We start from the raw sequence: 16,210 nt of genomic DNA, 5'->3' as shown, positions 1-16,210 counted from the left end.
TATAAAATTATCACGGGCCTCGATAGAGTGGATAGGAAGGACCTGATTCACGTAGCAGAGAGTTCAATAAAAAGGGTCATAGATTTAAGGTAATTGGTAGAAGGATTAGAGTGGAGCAGAGGGGAATTTTGTTCCACCCAGCGGGTGGTGGGGGTCTGGAACTCACTGCCTGAGAGGGTGGGAGAAGCTGAAACCCTCATCGGGTTTAAAAAGGACTTCAATATCCAACCGTCTCAACCTTTCTTTAACCTTCTCTGCTGGTGTTGCAGGATCGATCAGCCGTCGCCGTTCACGGAAGCCTGAGAAGTCCATTAGAGGACAACACATGAGACAGAGACAGGGAGAGATGGAGAAATGCATGCAAAGAAAATAAAGAGTATAAACAGAATCATAGAATCATAAAATGGTTATAGCAGAGAGGGAGGCCATTCGGCCTATCGAGCTCGTGCCGGCTCGTTGTTAAAGCAGTCAAGATAGTCCCATTCCCCCGCTCCTTCCCGTTAGCACTGAATTTATTTCCCTTCAAGTATTTATCCAATTCCTTTTTGAAAGCCACCTTTCAATCAGCGCATTCCAGATTATAACTACTCGCTGGGTAAAGAACTGTTTCCTCATATCGCCTTTGGTTCTTTTGCCAATCACCTTAAATCTGTGTCCTCTGGTTCTCGACCCTTCCGCCAATGGGAACAGTTTCTCTTTATTTATTTATCTCAACTCTTCATGATTTTGAACACTTCGATCAAATCTCCTCTTAACGTTCTCTGCTCGAAGGAGAACAAACCCAGCACCGGCTAAATGCGGTCAATTAGCTTCAATTCATTTATTGGAGCATTAAACAGCTCTTTAAACATTACTGTGACATTATGGTAGCGCGGCCTCGCGGTCGAAGGTGTTAAATTTAATTTCTATAGAGGCGTGGGTTTGAATCCCACTGCTGTTAGAATTTCTGCCAATGTTTATTTTGACCTGTTCACAGAAAACCCGATTGTAGTGCGATGGAGCAGAGGATGTGAAAGAAGCTGAAAGTGAACGTGCAGATATTATTTTCATCACGGGGACAGGACACGTTTCTCACCTTAAGATTCTTTCCAGCAGAGTGGGAGAGGTGATCAAAGTGACCGGGCTCTAGCAGCGCAATCAGTCAGTGCGCGGTCCTTATATGACCGTACAAGGTCGGGAAATGGTGAGGTTGTCAGTTGAGTCTCACCGAGATCAACGAATCCTTTTCCTTGTGAACATTTCGAACGGAGCTGAACGTATAATTGAGTGTTCCAAAATGCATCAATTATTTGTATCGCCACGTGGTTCCTCTTGTTGCAATATCAGATGTGATATTTAGTGTTATCAGTTTACAGGAGGGAGGCTGCGGTATTGGAGCCGCAAACTATGATTTTGATCCATCCACAAATCATTGGATTTAGCCTGAGCTTTAACCCTGCGCGTTCGACCGCTCAGTCACGATACTTTCCATCTTGCGATCTTCAGGAGCTACTTTCACAGGAATAGAATTACTGCAAGCAAGAATTCTACCCCTCAAGCACCAATGCTCGCAGGCAGCAGGATGCATGTGTCCAGTTGGAAACCTTTCTGAAGGAACATGCAGTCTGACAGAGCCGGAAGTCCAGCAGATTGACTTTTGCGGTGAGCAGATGATGTGCCTCCATCTTGAGAGTGTTTCGCCAATCCAGCTCAGAGAGGATTAAGCATTATAAATTCGGGTGGGACTGGAGCCACTTGTATCAGATGAAGTGTCGGGGTTATTTCCCTTCCTTGACGAGCATTAATGATCCTGTTGCGGTTTTGCTGCAAAATTTCACTTCCCAGCGCCGAAATCACCGAACCCTGAACTAAAATTTAACGATGGTGAGAATCGGACACACAACCTTTGCAGTGATTTGAAGAAGTCCCACGTGCTACCCATGGCACCACAAATCGGCTATCGATTAGGTTATTTCACGTTACCCATATGCTGCTTTGGAACTTTTGCTGCGGTGCCGTCAGTGGTTGAAAAGCTCAGTGGGGATTCACAGCGCTCCTGAGAAATCGACACAGGGACGGTTTGTGCAATGCATAGTCCTCTCTCTCGCTCCCATTTGCTCACTCTCGCTTTCTCTCTTGAGCTCTGACTCTCCCCGTTTATCTCAAGAGGGCTGGAAAACAAGGGGTGGATGTTATGTTACAGCTGCACACAGCTCTGGTGAGACCCCATCTGGAGGATTGCATTCAGTTCCGGGCACCCACCTCAGGAAGGATGCTCGAGGGTCTGAATGGCCTACTCATGTTCCCAAGTTCCAATGAATGGAACAATAATTCAAGTATCGAGACCCTAATGTCTCAGGATGAGTGAGTGAAGAATGTTTTCTGTTTGAAGTACTGATTTCATTAATTGAATACTCCCAGTGTCCTACCTCATTGCAGCCCAGGCCGGACAAACTGCTCGCACAAAGTGGTATTTTCTGTGAGAACACGAAAGACTTGTTCAGGCCATGACAGTACCGAGTGCGGGTAGGTCTGCGCGTGAAATGGAAAAGTGAGTTGAAACACTCTAACAAGCACCGGATGTCTCTGTTTCCATTTCCAAAATGCACGCACGCACGGGCCCATGATCCCCACTCACACTCTCCTTCCAATCTCACACACCTCGCTTTGGTTTGAAATCGTGTATGTTTTCACAATGGGATTTAATTTGAAGAAAGCAGTGCTGTAACAACCCGGGGATATTGAAGAGATGCATTACAAGAAGATACATAAAAGGCAAATGATAACAATGAATGTTCTCACACTGTGAGCTACAGTTAAAGGCCGACAACATTTAAAGTCTTATGCAGCAGGTCCGGGTCCAAATCTTTCACGTGGCATCTCCTTCTGCTTCTGTCACTCCTTTTCCTCCACGTAGAGTGGATTTGGAATTCCTGTGCGGCTGCATTGCGCATTTTCCAGATCTGCTTCGAGCGCAATTCACTCCAGTTCATCAATTGCAGATATTAGTTTGATCAAGGGGAGAGGACACCTTTTCACAGACAAGGGCTGTTCATCCTATTGTTTTTCTAGCAGAGTAGGGCAGATCATCAAAGTAACCGGATTGGGTGAACTGTCCGTACAGGTGCCTGGTGGGCTCGTGGTTATTATTCGGCGTTCACACCAAAATAATTAATTACATGAAACCAAATAAACTCGACGAAAAGAGGAATATTTCTGTAAACACCATTAACCAACCTATAACATTCTGTTGCAGACTGAAAGAGACGCCAACGTGGTTACCGAGTGACAGTCACAAGTTTAATAATGATTTGTTTTGTATGTGAAACGCTTTTCAGACTGCATTTTAGGAGACTGGTTGTACAGCTTGCTAGAGTAAAACATGCCACAATGTCGTGATCGCCGGTTTGATTCCTGTATGGGTTGATAAGGGGCTTTGTTTTGGGTATTCGTAATTTTAAAATCCAAGCTTTACAATCAGATCCACAGACAAATTCACGGGACAATTTTATTGAATAACATCCATTGTAACTTTACCCCTGGGCCGGAGAAACAAGTCTTTCTTTTTCTTTTTCTTTCTCCGGTTTGCAGAGAAACGTTTAACTCGCGGCCTGTTCCCATTAATGATCATCAGCAACAACAGAAAGACCGCCCGAGATGTGGAAAAAGGATCAGTTTAGAACAAATGCATCAAATCAAATGGTCAACCGGCACCAAGAGAGGAAAATCCAAGAGGAAAAGGCAGAAGGTAACCGAGAAATAAAAACCAAATGCAGACGATATAAATATTTCCCATCGTTGATGTCTCTCTGTTCCATCCCCAATCCTTCAGTGGCGGGGATAAAATTTCACTCCAAATAAATGCGAGAATCGACCCAAAGAAGAAGAAACTAAATAACCAAAAACAGCCAAACACTGGATGACACCAACAGCCAATGCAACCGCGACTGAGCTATTGGGACACCAAAGCAAATGCAACTTTTCGCCATTGTCTTGCAAGAAAATATCACCCCAGCGACGCCTTACTGTTCATTACTGCACTTCATATAAAACATCACACTCATATATCCCCAACCACAGTCCATAGATAAACACCACACTCATATATACACATCCACTGTTCAAGATATAAACACCGCACTCATACACACAACAACAGTTCATATATAAACATCGAACGTATATATACACACCCACAGTTCATATGTAAACATCACACTCATAAAAACACACCCACAGTTCATATATAAACATCGCACTCATATATACACACCCACAGTTCATATGTCAATACTGCACTCATATATACACACCCAAAGTTCATATATAAACATCGCACGCACATATACATACCCACAGTTCATATATAAACATCGCACTCATATATACACACCCACAGTTCATATACAAACATCGCACTCACAGAGACACACCCACAGTTCAAATACAAACATCGCACTCACATAGACACACCCACAGTTCATATATAAACATCGCACTCATATATGCACACCCACAGTTCATATATCAATACTGCACTCATATATACACATCCACTGTTCGTATATAAACATCTCACTCAAAGACACTCACCCACAGTTCATATTTAAACATCGCACACCTATATATGCAACGACAGTTCATATATAAACATCGCACCCACATATACAAATCCACAGTCCATACATCAACATCGCACTCATATATACATACCCACATTTCATATATAAACATCGCACGCATAAATAAACACCCACAGTTCATATATAAACATTGCATTCATATACACTCACCCACAGCTCATATATAAATAGCGCATTCATTGATAGTCACCCACAGCTTATATATTAAAATCGCATTTTTTTTATTCGTGCATGCGATGTGGGCGTCGCTGGCGAGGCCAGCATTTATTGCCCATGCCTAATTGGCCTTCCAGAACTGCTGCAGTCCGTGCGGAGAAGCTTCTCCCACACTGCTGTTAGGAAGGGAGTTCCAGGATTTTGAACCAGCGACGATGAAGGAACGGCGATATATTTCCAAGTCGGGATGGTGTGTGACTTGGCGGGGAACGTGCAGGTGGTCTTGTTCCCATGTGCCTGCTGGCCTTGTCCTTCTAGGTGGTAGAGGTCGCGGGTTTGGGAGGTGCTGTCGAAGAAGCCTTGGCGAGTTGCTGCACTGCATCCTGTGGATGGTAAACACTGCAGCCACTGTGCGCCGGTGGTGAAGGGAGTGAATGTTTAGGGTGGTGGATGGGGTGCCAATCAAGCGGGCTGCTTTGTCCTGGATGGTGTCGAGCTTCTTATGTGTTGTTGAGCTGCACTCATCCAGGCGAGTGGAGAGTATTCCATCACACTCCTGACTTGTGACTTGCAGATGGCAGAAAGGCTTTGGGGGTTCAGGAGGTGAGTCACTCGCCGCAGAATATCTAGCCTCTGACCTGCTCTTGCAGCCACAGTATTTATATGGATGGTCCAGTTAAGTTTCTGGTCAATGGTGAGCCCCAGGATGTTGATGGTGGGTGATTCGGCGATGGTAATGCCGTTGAATGTCAAGGGCAGGTGGTTAGACTGTCGCTTGTAGGAGATGGTCATTGCCTGGCCCTTGTCTGGCGCCAATGTTACTTGCCACTGATGAGCCCAAGCCTGGGTGTTGTCCAGGTCTTGCTGCATGCCGGCTCGGACTGCTTCGTTATTTGAGGGGTTACGAATGGAACTGAACACTTTGCAATCATCAGCGAACATCCCCATTTCTGACCTTATGATGGAGGGGAGGTCATTGATGAAGCAGCTGAAGATGGTTGGGCCGAGGACACTGCCCTGAGGAACTCCTGCAGCAATGTCCTGGGGCTGAGATGTTTGGCCTCCAACAACCACTACAATCTTCCTTTTTGCTAAGTATGACACCAGCCACTGGAGAGTTTACCCCCTGATTCCCATTGACTTCAATTTTACTGGAGCTCCTTGGTGCCACACTCGGTCAAATGCTGCCTTGAAATGAAGGGCAGTCACTCTCACCTCACCTCTGGAATTCAGCTCTTTTGTCCATGTTTGGACCAAGGCTGTAATGAGGTCTGGAGCAGAGTGGTGCTGGCGGACCCCAAACAGAGCATCGGTGAGCAGGTTATTGGTGAGTAAGTGCCGCTTGATAGCACTGTCGACGACACCTTCCATCACTTTGCTGATGATTGATAGGAGACTGATGGGGCGGTAATTGGCCGGATTTGATTTGTCCTGCTTTTTGTGGACAGGACATACCTGGGCAATTTTCCTCGTTGTCGGGTAGATGCCAGTGTTGTAGCTGTACTGGAACAGTTTGGCTAGAGGCGCAGCTCGTTCTGGAGCACAAGTCTTCAGCACTATAGCTGGGATGTTGTTGGGGCCCATAGCCTTTGCTGTATCCAGTGCACTCAGCCGTTTCTTGATATCACGTGGAGTGATTCGAATTGGCTGAAGACTGGCTTCTGTGATGGTGGAGATATCTGGAGGAAGCTGAGATGGATCATCCACTCGGCACTTCTTCCTGAAGATGGTTGCAAACGCTTCAGCCTTGTCTTTTGCACTTACGTGCTGGATTCTGCCATCATTGAGGATGGGGATGTTTACACAGCCTCCTCCTCCCGTTAGTTGTTTAATTGTCCACCACCATTCACGACTGGATGTGGCAGGACTGCAGAGCTTTAATGTGATCCGTTGGTTGTGGATTCGCTGAGCTCTGTCTATGGCATGTTGCTTCCGCTGTTTAGCATGCATGTAGTCCTGAATTGTAGCTTCACTAGTTTGGAACCTAATTTTTAGGTAGGCCTGGTGCTGTTCCTGGCATGCTCTTATGCACTCCACATTGAACCAGGGTTGATTCCCTGGCTTGTTTATTAATGGTAGAGTGAGGAATATGCCGGGCCAAGATATTACAGATTATGCTGGAATACGATTCTGCTGCTGTTGATGGCCCGCAACACCTCATGGATGCCCAGTTTTGAGCTGCTAGACCTGTTCTGAATCTATCCCATTTAGCACGGTGGTAGTGCCACACAACACGTTGGATGGTATCCTCAGTGCGAAGACGGGACTTCATCTCCACGAGGACGGTGCGGTGGTCACTCCTACCAATACTGTCATGGACAGATGCATTTGCGACAGGTAGATTGGTGACGACGAGGTCAAGTAACTTTTTCCCTCGTGTTGGTTCTCTCACCATCTGCCGCAGTTCCAGTCTGGCAGCTGTGTCCTTCGGGCCTCGGCCAGCTCAGTCAGCAGTGATACGACCGAGCCACTCTTGGTGATGGACATTGAAGTCCTCCATCTAGAGTACATCCTGTGCCCTTGCTACCCTCAGTGCTTCCCCCAAGTGGTGTTCAACATGGAGGAGGATTGATACATCAGCTGAGGGAGGGCGGTTGGTGGTAATCTGCAGGAGCTTTTCTTGCACTTGTTTGACCTGATGCCATGAGATTTCCTGGGGTCCAGAGTCAATGTTGAGGACTCCCAGGGCCACTCCCTCCTGACTGTATATCACTGCACCGCCACCTCTGGTCGGTCTGTCCTGCCGGTGGGACAGGACATGCAAAGGGATGGTGATGGAAGAATCTTGGACGTTGGCTGAAAGGTATGATTCTGTAAGTATGGCTATGTCAGGCTGTTGCTTGACTAGTCAGTGGGACAGCTCTCCCAATTTTGGCACAAGTCCCCAGATGTTAGTGAGGAGGACTTTGCAGGGTCGACTGGGCTTGGTTTGCCTTTGTCGTGTCTGGTGCCTAGCGGTCCGATGCCGGGTGGTCCGTCCGGTTTTATTCTTATTATGACTTTTATTAGCGAGATTTTACAACTGAGTGGCTTGCTAGGCCTTTTCAGAGGGCAATTAAGAATCAACCACATTGCTGTGGCTCATTTATACTCACTCACAGTTCACATATAAACATCGCATTCATATATACTCACCCACAGTTCATATATAAACATCGCACTCATATTTTTACACCCACAGTTCACATATAAATATCGCTCTCATATATAAAATCATTCGGTTTATAAAGCAACAGCGCGCTCATACACCCACACCCAGTTTATAGTAGCAGATCGGTACCGATCGCCGATAGAGCTCTCAGATTCCGAGAGTCCGAAGTAGCAGCGACCGAACAAATTCTGGATCTCATCCTTAACACAGACCGGTCGATCCACCTGTAAAATTACATCGCACTTGGATATCAGGGAGGGTAATGGTTTCTGAGAATGTATCAGGGAGCCTAATGGCTTCTTAGTGGCGATCCATCGGGGCAAGGGGATCTCAGAGAGGGGAAGGGACTGTCAGAGCGTATCAGAGAGTGTAAGGGGATCTCAGAGCGGGGAAGGGATAGTCAGATGTCATCAGAAAGTGTCAGGGGGCTCAGAGAAGGGAAGGGACTGTCAGAGGGCATCGGAGAGTACATTAAGAACTGAGAGAGGGGAAGGACTGCCGAGTCTGAGAGAGTGTAAGGGGGCTCAGGGCAGATCTGTGTAAGGGGCACTCAGTGGGTATGAGAGAAGGTAAAGAACGCTGACAAGGTTCAAAGATGATCATGGACTCTCTGAGGTCAGAGACAGAGTGTATCAGAGAAGTTAAGGAGCTCAGCGAGAATCAAAGAGGGTAAGGGGGGCTCAGGATGTATCAGAGAGGCGAATGGATCCAGAGATTTCATCTTCTAAATATTACAATTTCTAACCTTCAACATTTTTTATAACAGCAATAAATGAAGCCGATTGAACCGATAATCTGCCGTGTCCCATCTGGAGGGAATGAGAAGGTCGAATCGGGAGGGACCGGATATTTGGCAACGCTCAAGGTTTCATTTCACACAGCTCAGTGTTGTGTCTGTTTTTTAACTGGATTTCATGAACTCGAGAAAAGAGGTTGCAATTTGAAAATTTTATTCCCCATTGTGAAAAATAGAACACATATCGCCCAACGTGGGGCTCGAACCCACGACCCTGAGATTAAGAGTTTCATGCTCTACCGACTGAGCTAGCCGGGCTGGTTGCTAAAATTCTTCCCATTCTATTATTGTAGAGAGACAGCTGTTGGCTTTGCTGCAGGGGTTCAGTTCGTTCTGCAATCTCAGGGTTTCTCCTTCTGTGCACCTGATTTTCATTCTGGAGTCAGTCTGATGCCTTTTGCACGTCATTCAGCACCACGCTGAGCTGAAAAGGAACATCGGAACAGGAGAGGGCCATTCAGCCCCTCTTCCTGCTGTGCCATTCAATTCGATCATGACGTGATCTGCAACTCAACTCTCCTTCCCCGCCTTGGACACATATCCCTTGGAACCCAAACCGAGAAATGATCTATCAATATCAGTCTTGAAAATTTGAAATGAGCCACAATCCACATCCTTTTGGCCGAGGGAGTTCCAGCTTTCGGCCGTATTTTGTTTGCAAAGTAATTCCTGATTTCTTGCCTGATTGGTCTGTCTCCAATTTCAAGATTAAAACCCCTCATTATGGATTCCGCCAACATCGAGAGAGATGACACAAAGATAGACAGAATTATAAGCAGTGTGGATGGAAGAATGAGATTACAGAGAGATATGACGAGATTAAGTGAATGGGCAAAACTGGGGCAAATGGATTTCAACGTAAGCAAGTTTGAGGCCGTCCACTTTGGACCTCAAAAAGATAGATCAGAAAATATATCAATGGATGTCACTCGACAAAATTAACCTGATGACATTTTGTGTGGATTCGCTTGTTTCGAAAGTCTGCCAAACTTTTAAAAGTTAACAAAATATTGCAATAGAAACCATACGGCCCGTACGGGGATCGAACCCGCGAACTTGGCATTATTAGCACCACGCTCTAACCAACTGAGCTAACCGGCCATGTATACATCTTAGCTTTATGGGCTTACCCGCGTGTTGGGTAGTTTCTGTTTATTTTTACAACAGCTGACAGGGTTTTACAACGAATATTGAATAAACCACATCACTTAAACATTGTTACTTGTTTCTGTATATACTGTCGAGGATGTAGATCAAAATTAACAAACAAAGAGCACATTAATGTAACAAATTAAATTCCGATCAATATTATTTTACTAACAATGAACAGCCCATCCATAAAACACTGCCCCGCTATAAAACCTGTGGACAGGACCCTGAGCTACTGTGAAAATGATATCACCGCAACGTGATTCGATCACGCTTCCTTTTGACGTTGAGTCAGATGTCTGTCTCTCTATCTGTCTGTCTGTTTATCCGTCTGATTGGGTCTCGGCCTTATTCTCAGGCCAGGCTTTTTGTTTGCTGGCTGCAGGCCTCGCTCCCCGACTGACTGAACAACTACCGAGCCGTGTGTCAGAATCAATGACTGTGACTGACTGTCTGCCCATTTATGGCCACATTTCTGAGTTCCTGCCATCGCTCTGTGTCGCAGGCCTGTCTCTGTCCCTTAGGATCACAACACACCCACAAGCTTCACGACTGAACGCAGGTTTGGTCAGTCTGTCCTCGCAGGTCCTTCGGAAGCTCATGATTTTGAACTGAATTATTTTTCCTGAGTGTCTTGTGAAGTTTTGTTCAGTGATATGTTTGCGAAAGAGAACGGAGGAAATAGTTAGTGTGCAACTCGACATTTCTCTACATCGGAATAGAAAACGTGATTGGATGGATAGAAGAGGTCTGAAAGGATGGCCGATCGGCTGTGGGTGGCACCGAATTCTGCAGTGGCTGCAGTGGTTCATTACCGGGAATGAAAATGAGGTAATATACTACCACAAGCTGCCGGTGAAAATCATTCAATTTCCCAAACTTGACCCACCGAATCAAATGAAGCTCCTGGGAAAGCTACAAGACAACGCCGGTCTATCGGGCATCGTTTGAAGCAACTGGCAGTTTAAAGTGGCATCTACAGCCATGTAAGTACTGCCATGTGCCGCTGCAATCGCCGAGTGGTTGAAGCGTTAAATTCAAGATCAAATGGAGTTTTCCTTCGCAGGTTTGATTTCTGCTCGCTGAATTATTGTTTAAAGATCCGTTCAATGCTCAAATGAATGAACTGGATCTAACTCACTTTATTTATCTCCCTCAGAGCATGAGAGATACTCGAGCGTGGCCGGCGCTTTTAATTGGGTGCCCAATGTACTCTTGCAAAATTCAAATACATGAGAAAGAATCTTGCCCAATCTGCAACTAAAATTCTGCTACTTTGCAGAACCACCCATTTATAAGCGACTTTATTTACATGAATCTCTCTATCTCTCCTTGTCTCTTGTCTCTATGTTGTCCCCTGATGGACTTCTCAGGCTTCCTGGAACGGTAAAGGCTGATCTAACCTGCAACACTAGCAGGGAAAGGTAAAGGAAAAAAAGACTGAGACGGTCGGAAAAGTAAAGGTGCAACCCAGCTGATAAATTCGTAGCTAATGTCTGCACATTTATGTCTCTTCGCCCTCACAGTGAAAGAAAACAGCAATGTGAGTAAAATATACTTGTGGTAGCTTTTATACTCTGACGATGCCGAGACAGATGCCAATGTAGCTTCAGATTAACTAATTCTGAAAAGTATTATTTGAAAAAACAAGTCGTACATTGTAAACGAATTTAGTAAAGAGAGGCTAATATTGGTGACTGGAAATAGGTCGTGTACAACTTGATATTGCTGTATTTTGGAATAGAAAACGAGATTGGGTGGACAGAAGCGGTTGGAAAGGATAGCCGATCGGCTGAAGACTATAGTGAAATTTTAGACCGGCTGCAGGGCGTTCTAGCAAGCGGCTCGTTGGTCTAGGGGTATGATTCTCGCTTTGGGCGTTTTTCTAATGGAATATGCGAGAGGTCCCGGGTTCAAATCCCGGACGAGCCCTGTTATCTCACTGCTTTTTAGTGAAAAGTCACCAATTGGATTCTGACATCTTTGCAGTTGTTCGAATTGAATTATATTTGAGCTCCAGAGGACAAAGTGCAGAAGTTTCCAAGGCGCAACACACACGGAGTAAATAAAATGTCTCAAGATGATGTGGAGATTGAAGCTGAATGTGAATTTACCACAATTTAGGCGGTCTCATTGATATTAGATGACGGGATCGAGAACCACATATCCAAGTTTGCCGATGACACAAAGATAGACAGAATTATAAGCAGTGTGGATGGAAGAATGAGATTACAGAGAGATATTACTAGATTAAGTGAATGGGCAAAACTGCGGCAAATGGATTTCAACGTAAGCAAGTTTGAGGCCGTCCACTTTGGACCTCAAAAAGATAGATCAGAAAACATATTAATGGATGTTACTCCAAAAAATTGACCTCATGACATTTTGTGTGGATTCGCTTGTTTCTCAAGTCTGCCAAACTTTTAAAAGTTACCAAAATATTGCAATAGGAACCTTATGGCCCGTACGGGGATCGAACCCGCGACCTTGGCGTTATTAGCACCACGCTCTAACCAACTGAGCTAACCGGCCATGTAGACATCTTAGCTTTATGGGCTTACCCGCGTGTTGGGTAGTTTGTGTTTATTTTTACACCAGCTGACAGGGTTTTACAACGAATATTGAAGAAACCACATCCCTTAAACATTGTTACTTGTTTCTGTATATACTGTCGAGGATGTAGATCAAAATTAACAAACAAAGAGCACTTTAATGTAACAAATTAAATTCCGATCAATATTATTTTACTAACAATCAACAGCCCATCCATAAAACACTGCCCCGCTATAAAACCTGTGGGCAGGACCCTGAGCTGCTGTGAAAATGATTTCACCTCAACGTGATTCGATCACGCTGCGTTTTGACGTTGAGTCAGATGTCTGTCTGTCTATCTGTCTGTCTGTTTATCCGTCTGATTGGGTCTCGGCCTTATTCTCAGGCCAGGCTTTTTGTTTGCTGGCTGCAGGCCTCGCTCCCCGACTGACTGAACAACCACCGGGCCGTGTGTCAGAATCAATGACTGTGACTGACTGTCTGCCCATTTATGGCCACATTTCTGAGTTCCTGCCTTCGCTCTGTGTCGCAGGCCTGTCTCTGTCCCTTAGGATCACAACACACCCACAAGCTTCACGACTGAACGCAGGTTTGGTCAGTCTGTCCTCGCAGGTCCTTCGGAAGCTAATGATTTTGAACTGAATTATTTTTCCTGAGTGACTTGTGAAGTTTGGTTCAGTGATATGTTTGCGAAAGAGAACGGAGGAAATAGTTAGTGTGCAACTCGACATTTCTCTACATCGGAATAGAAAACGTGATTGTATGGATAGAAGAGGTCTGAAAGGATGGCCGATCGGCTGTGGGTGGCACTGAATTCTGCAGTGGGTGCAGTGGTTCATTACCGGTAATGAAAATGAGGTAATATACTATCACAAGCTGCCGGTGAAAATCATTCAATTTCCCAAACTTGACCCACCGAATCAAATGAAGCTGCTGGGAAAGCTACAAGACAACGCCGGTCTATCGGGCATCGTTTGAAGCAACTGGCAGTTGAAAGTAGCATCTACAGCCATGTAAGTACTGCCATGTGCCGCTGCGATCGCCGAGTGGTTGAAGCGTTAAATTCAAGATCAAATGGAGTTTTCCTTCGCAGGTTTGATTTCTGCTCGCTGAATTATTGTTTAAAGATCCGTTCAATGCTCAAATCAATGAACTGGATCTAACTCACTTCATTTATCTCTCTCAGAGCATGAGAGATACTCGAGCGTGGCCGGCGCTTTTAATTGGGTGCCCAATGTACTCTTGCAAAATTCAAATACACAAGAAAGAATCTTGCCCAATCTGCAACTAAAATTCTGCTACTTTGCAGAACTAAGCGACTTTATTTACATGAATCTCTCTATCTCTCCTTGTCTCTTGTCTCCATGTTGTCCCCTGATGGACTTCTCAGGGTTCCTGGAACGGTAAAGGCTGATCTAACCTGCAACACCAGCAGGGAAAGGTAAAGGAAAAAAAGACTGAGACGGTCGGAAAAGTAAAGTTGCAACCCAGCTGATGAATTCGTAGCTAATGTCTCCACATTTTTGTCTCTTCGCCCTAACAGTGAAAGAAAACAGCAATGTGAGTAAAATTTACTTATGGTCGCTTGTACACTCTGACGATGCCGAGACAGATGCCAATGTAGCTTCAGATTAACTAATTCTGAAAAGGATTATTTGAAAAAACAAGTCGTACATTGTAAATGAATTTAGTAAAGAGAGGCTAATATTGGTGACTGGAAATAGGTCGTGTTCAACTTGATATTGCTGTATTTTGGAATAGAAAACGAGATTGGGTGGACAGAAGCGGTTGCAAAGGATGGCCGATCGGCTGAAGACTATGGTGAAATTTTAGACCGGCTGCAGGACTTTCTAGCAAGCGGCTCGTTGGTCTAGGGGTATGATTCTCGCTTAGGGCGTTTTTCTAATAGAATATGCGAGAGGTCCGGGGTTCAAATCCCGGACGAGCCCTGTAATCTCACTGCTTTTTAGTGAAAAGTCACCAATTGGATTCTGACATCTTTGCAGTTGTTCGAATTGAATTATATTTGAGCTCCAGAGGACAAAGTGCAGAAGTTTCCAAGGCGCAACACACACGGAGTAAATAAAATGTCTCAAGATGATGTGGAGATTGAAGCTGAATGTGAATTTACCCAATTTAGGCGGTCTCATTGATATTAGATGACGGGATCGAGAACCACATATCCAAGTTTGCCGATGACACAAAGATAGACAGAATTATAAGCAGTGTGGATGGAAGAATGAGATTACAGAGAGATATTACTAGATTAAGTGAATGGGCAAAACTGCGGCAAATGGATTTCAACGTAAGCAAGTTTGAGGCCGTCCACTTTGGACCTCAAAAAGATAGATCAGAAAACATATTAATGGATGTTACTCCAAAAAATTGACCTCATGACATTTTGTTTCTCAAGTCTGCCAAACTTTTAAAAGTTACCAAAATATTGCAATAGGAACCTTATGGCCCGTACGGGGATCGAACCCGCGACCTTGGCGTTATTAGCACCACGCTCTAACCAACTGAGCTAACCGGCCATGTAGACATCTTAGCTTTATGGGCTTACCCGCGTGTTGGGTAGTTTGTGTTTATTTTTACACCAGCTGACAGGGTTTTACAACGAATATTGAAGAAACCACATCCCTTAAACATTGTTACTTTTTTCTGTATATACTGTCGAGGATGTAGATCAAAATTAACAAACAAAGAGCACTTTAATGTAACAAATTAAATTCCGATCAATATTATTTTACTAACAATCAACAGCCCATCCATAAAACACTGCCCCGCTATGAAACCTGTGTGCAGGACCCTGAGCTGCCTGTCTGTCTGTCTGTCTGTCTGTTTATCCGTCTGATTGGGTCTCGGTCGTATTCTCAGGCCAGGCTTTTTGTTTGCTGGCTGCAGGCCTCGCTCCCCGACTGACTGAACAACTACCGGGCCGTGTATCAGAATCAATGACTGTGACTGACTGTCTGCCCATTTATGGCCACATTTCTGAGTTCCTGCCTTCGCTCTGTGTCGCAGGCCTGTCTCTGTCCCTTAGGATCACAACACACCCACAAGCTTCACGACTGAACGCAGGTTTGGTCAGTCTGTCCTCGCAGGTCCTTCGGAAGCTAATGATTTTGAACTGAATTATTTTTCCTGAGTGACTTGTGAAGTTTGGTTCAGTGATATGTTTGCGAAAGAGAACGGAGGAAATAGTTAGTGTGCAACTCGACATTTCTCTACTTCGTGTTTAATTTATCATATAAATAATTCATTTTTAAAATTTGTTATATCATCAACTGTTTAATTTATTGTATAAAGAACACAAGTCTTTAATTTGTTAATAAAAAAAACAATTGTTTAATTTCTTTTATAATAATTTGTGTTTAATTTATTATATAAATAATTCAATAGCTTAATTGGTTATCTAAATAATTCAATTTATTAATTTATTATATTAATAATTCAATTGTTTAATTTACAGTATGAACAATTTAATTGTTTCATTTATTATATAATTTAATCATTTGTTTACTTTTTATATAAACACTTCAAATGTTTAATTATCAAAATAATTAAAATGTTTAATTTGTTGTAAAAATAACTGAATAGTTTGTCATATAAATAATTCAATAGTTTAATTTATTATCGAAATAATTCAATGATTTATTTATTATATAAATAATTCAAGTGTATAATTTATTATATAAATAATTCACGTGTTTAATTGATATAAATAAATTAAAAATGTAAATATTTGTATAATAAATTAAACCCTTTAATTTATTATACAAA

General features: G+C 43.9%; 5 non-coding genes across 5 annotated transcripts; 1 reads left to right on the top strand and 4 right to left on the bottom strand.

The window, feature by feature from the left end:
• Positions 1 to 8,910: 8,910 nt before the first annotated feature.
• trnak-cuu (transfer RNA lysine (anticodon CUU)) lies at positions 8,911 to 8,983 on the bottom strand. The gene has a single exon. It is a non-coding gene; the product is annotated as a tRNA-Lys (tRNA).
• Positions 8,984 to 9,752: 769 nt separating this feature from the next.
• trnai-aau (transfer RNA isoleucine (anticodon AAU)) lies at positions 9,753 to 9,826 on the bottom strand. Its single transcript has one exon. It is a non-coding gene; the product is annotated as a tRNA-Ile (tRNA).
• A 1,890-nt stretch (positions 9,827 to 11,716) lies between these two features.
• Positions 11,717 to 11,806, top strand: trnap-ugg (transfer RNA proline (anticodon UGG)). Its single transcript is given in 2 exon segments — positions 11,717 to 11,752; positions 11,771 to 11,806. It is a non-coding gene; the product is annotated as a tRNA-Pro (tRNA).
• A 526-nt stretch (positions 11,807 to 12,332) lies between these two features.
• On the bottom strand, positions 12,333 to 12,406 carry trnai-aau (transfer RNA isoleucine (anticodon AAU)). The gene has a single exon. It is a non-coding gene; the product is annotated as a tRNA-Ile (tRNA).
• A 2,481-nt stretch (positions 12,407 to 14,887) lies between these two features.
• trnai-aau (transfer RNA isoleucine (anticodon AAU)) lies at positions 14,888 to 14,961 on the bottom strand. The gene has a single exon. It is a non-coding gene; the product is annotated as a tRNA-Ile (tRNA).
• Between the last annotated feature and the right edge of the window lie 1,249 nt (positions 14,962 to 16,210).

This window comes from Heptranchias perlo, chromosome 20, assembly GCF_035084215.1.
Source record: "Heptranchias perlo isolate sHepPer1 chromosome 20, sHepPer1.hap1, whole genome shotgun sequence".
Taxonomy (NCBI): domain Eukaryota; kingdom Metazoa; phylum Chordata; class Chondrichthyes; order Hexanchiformes; family Hexanchidae; genus Heptranchias; species Heptranchias perlo.
Note: the sequence above shows the minus strand (reverse complement) of the source record. Positions and strands in the feature narration are given on the sequence as shown.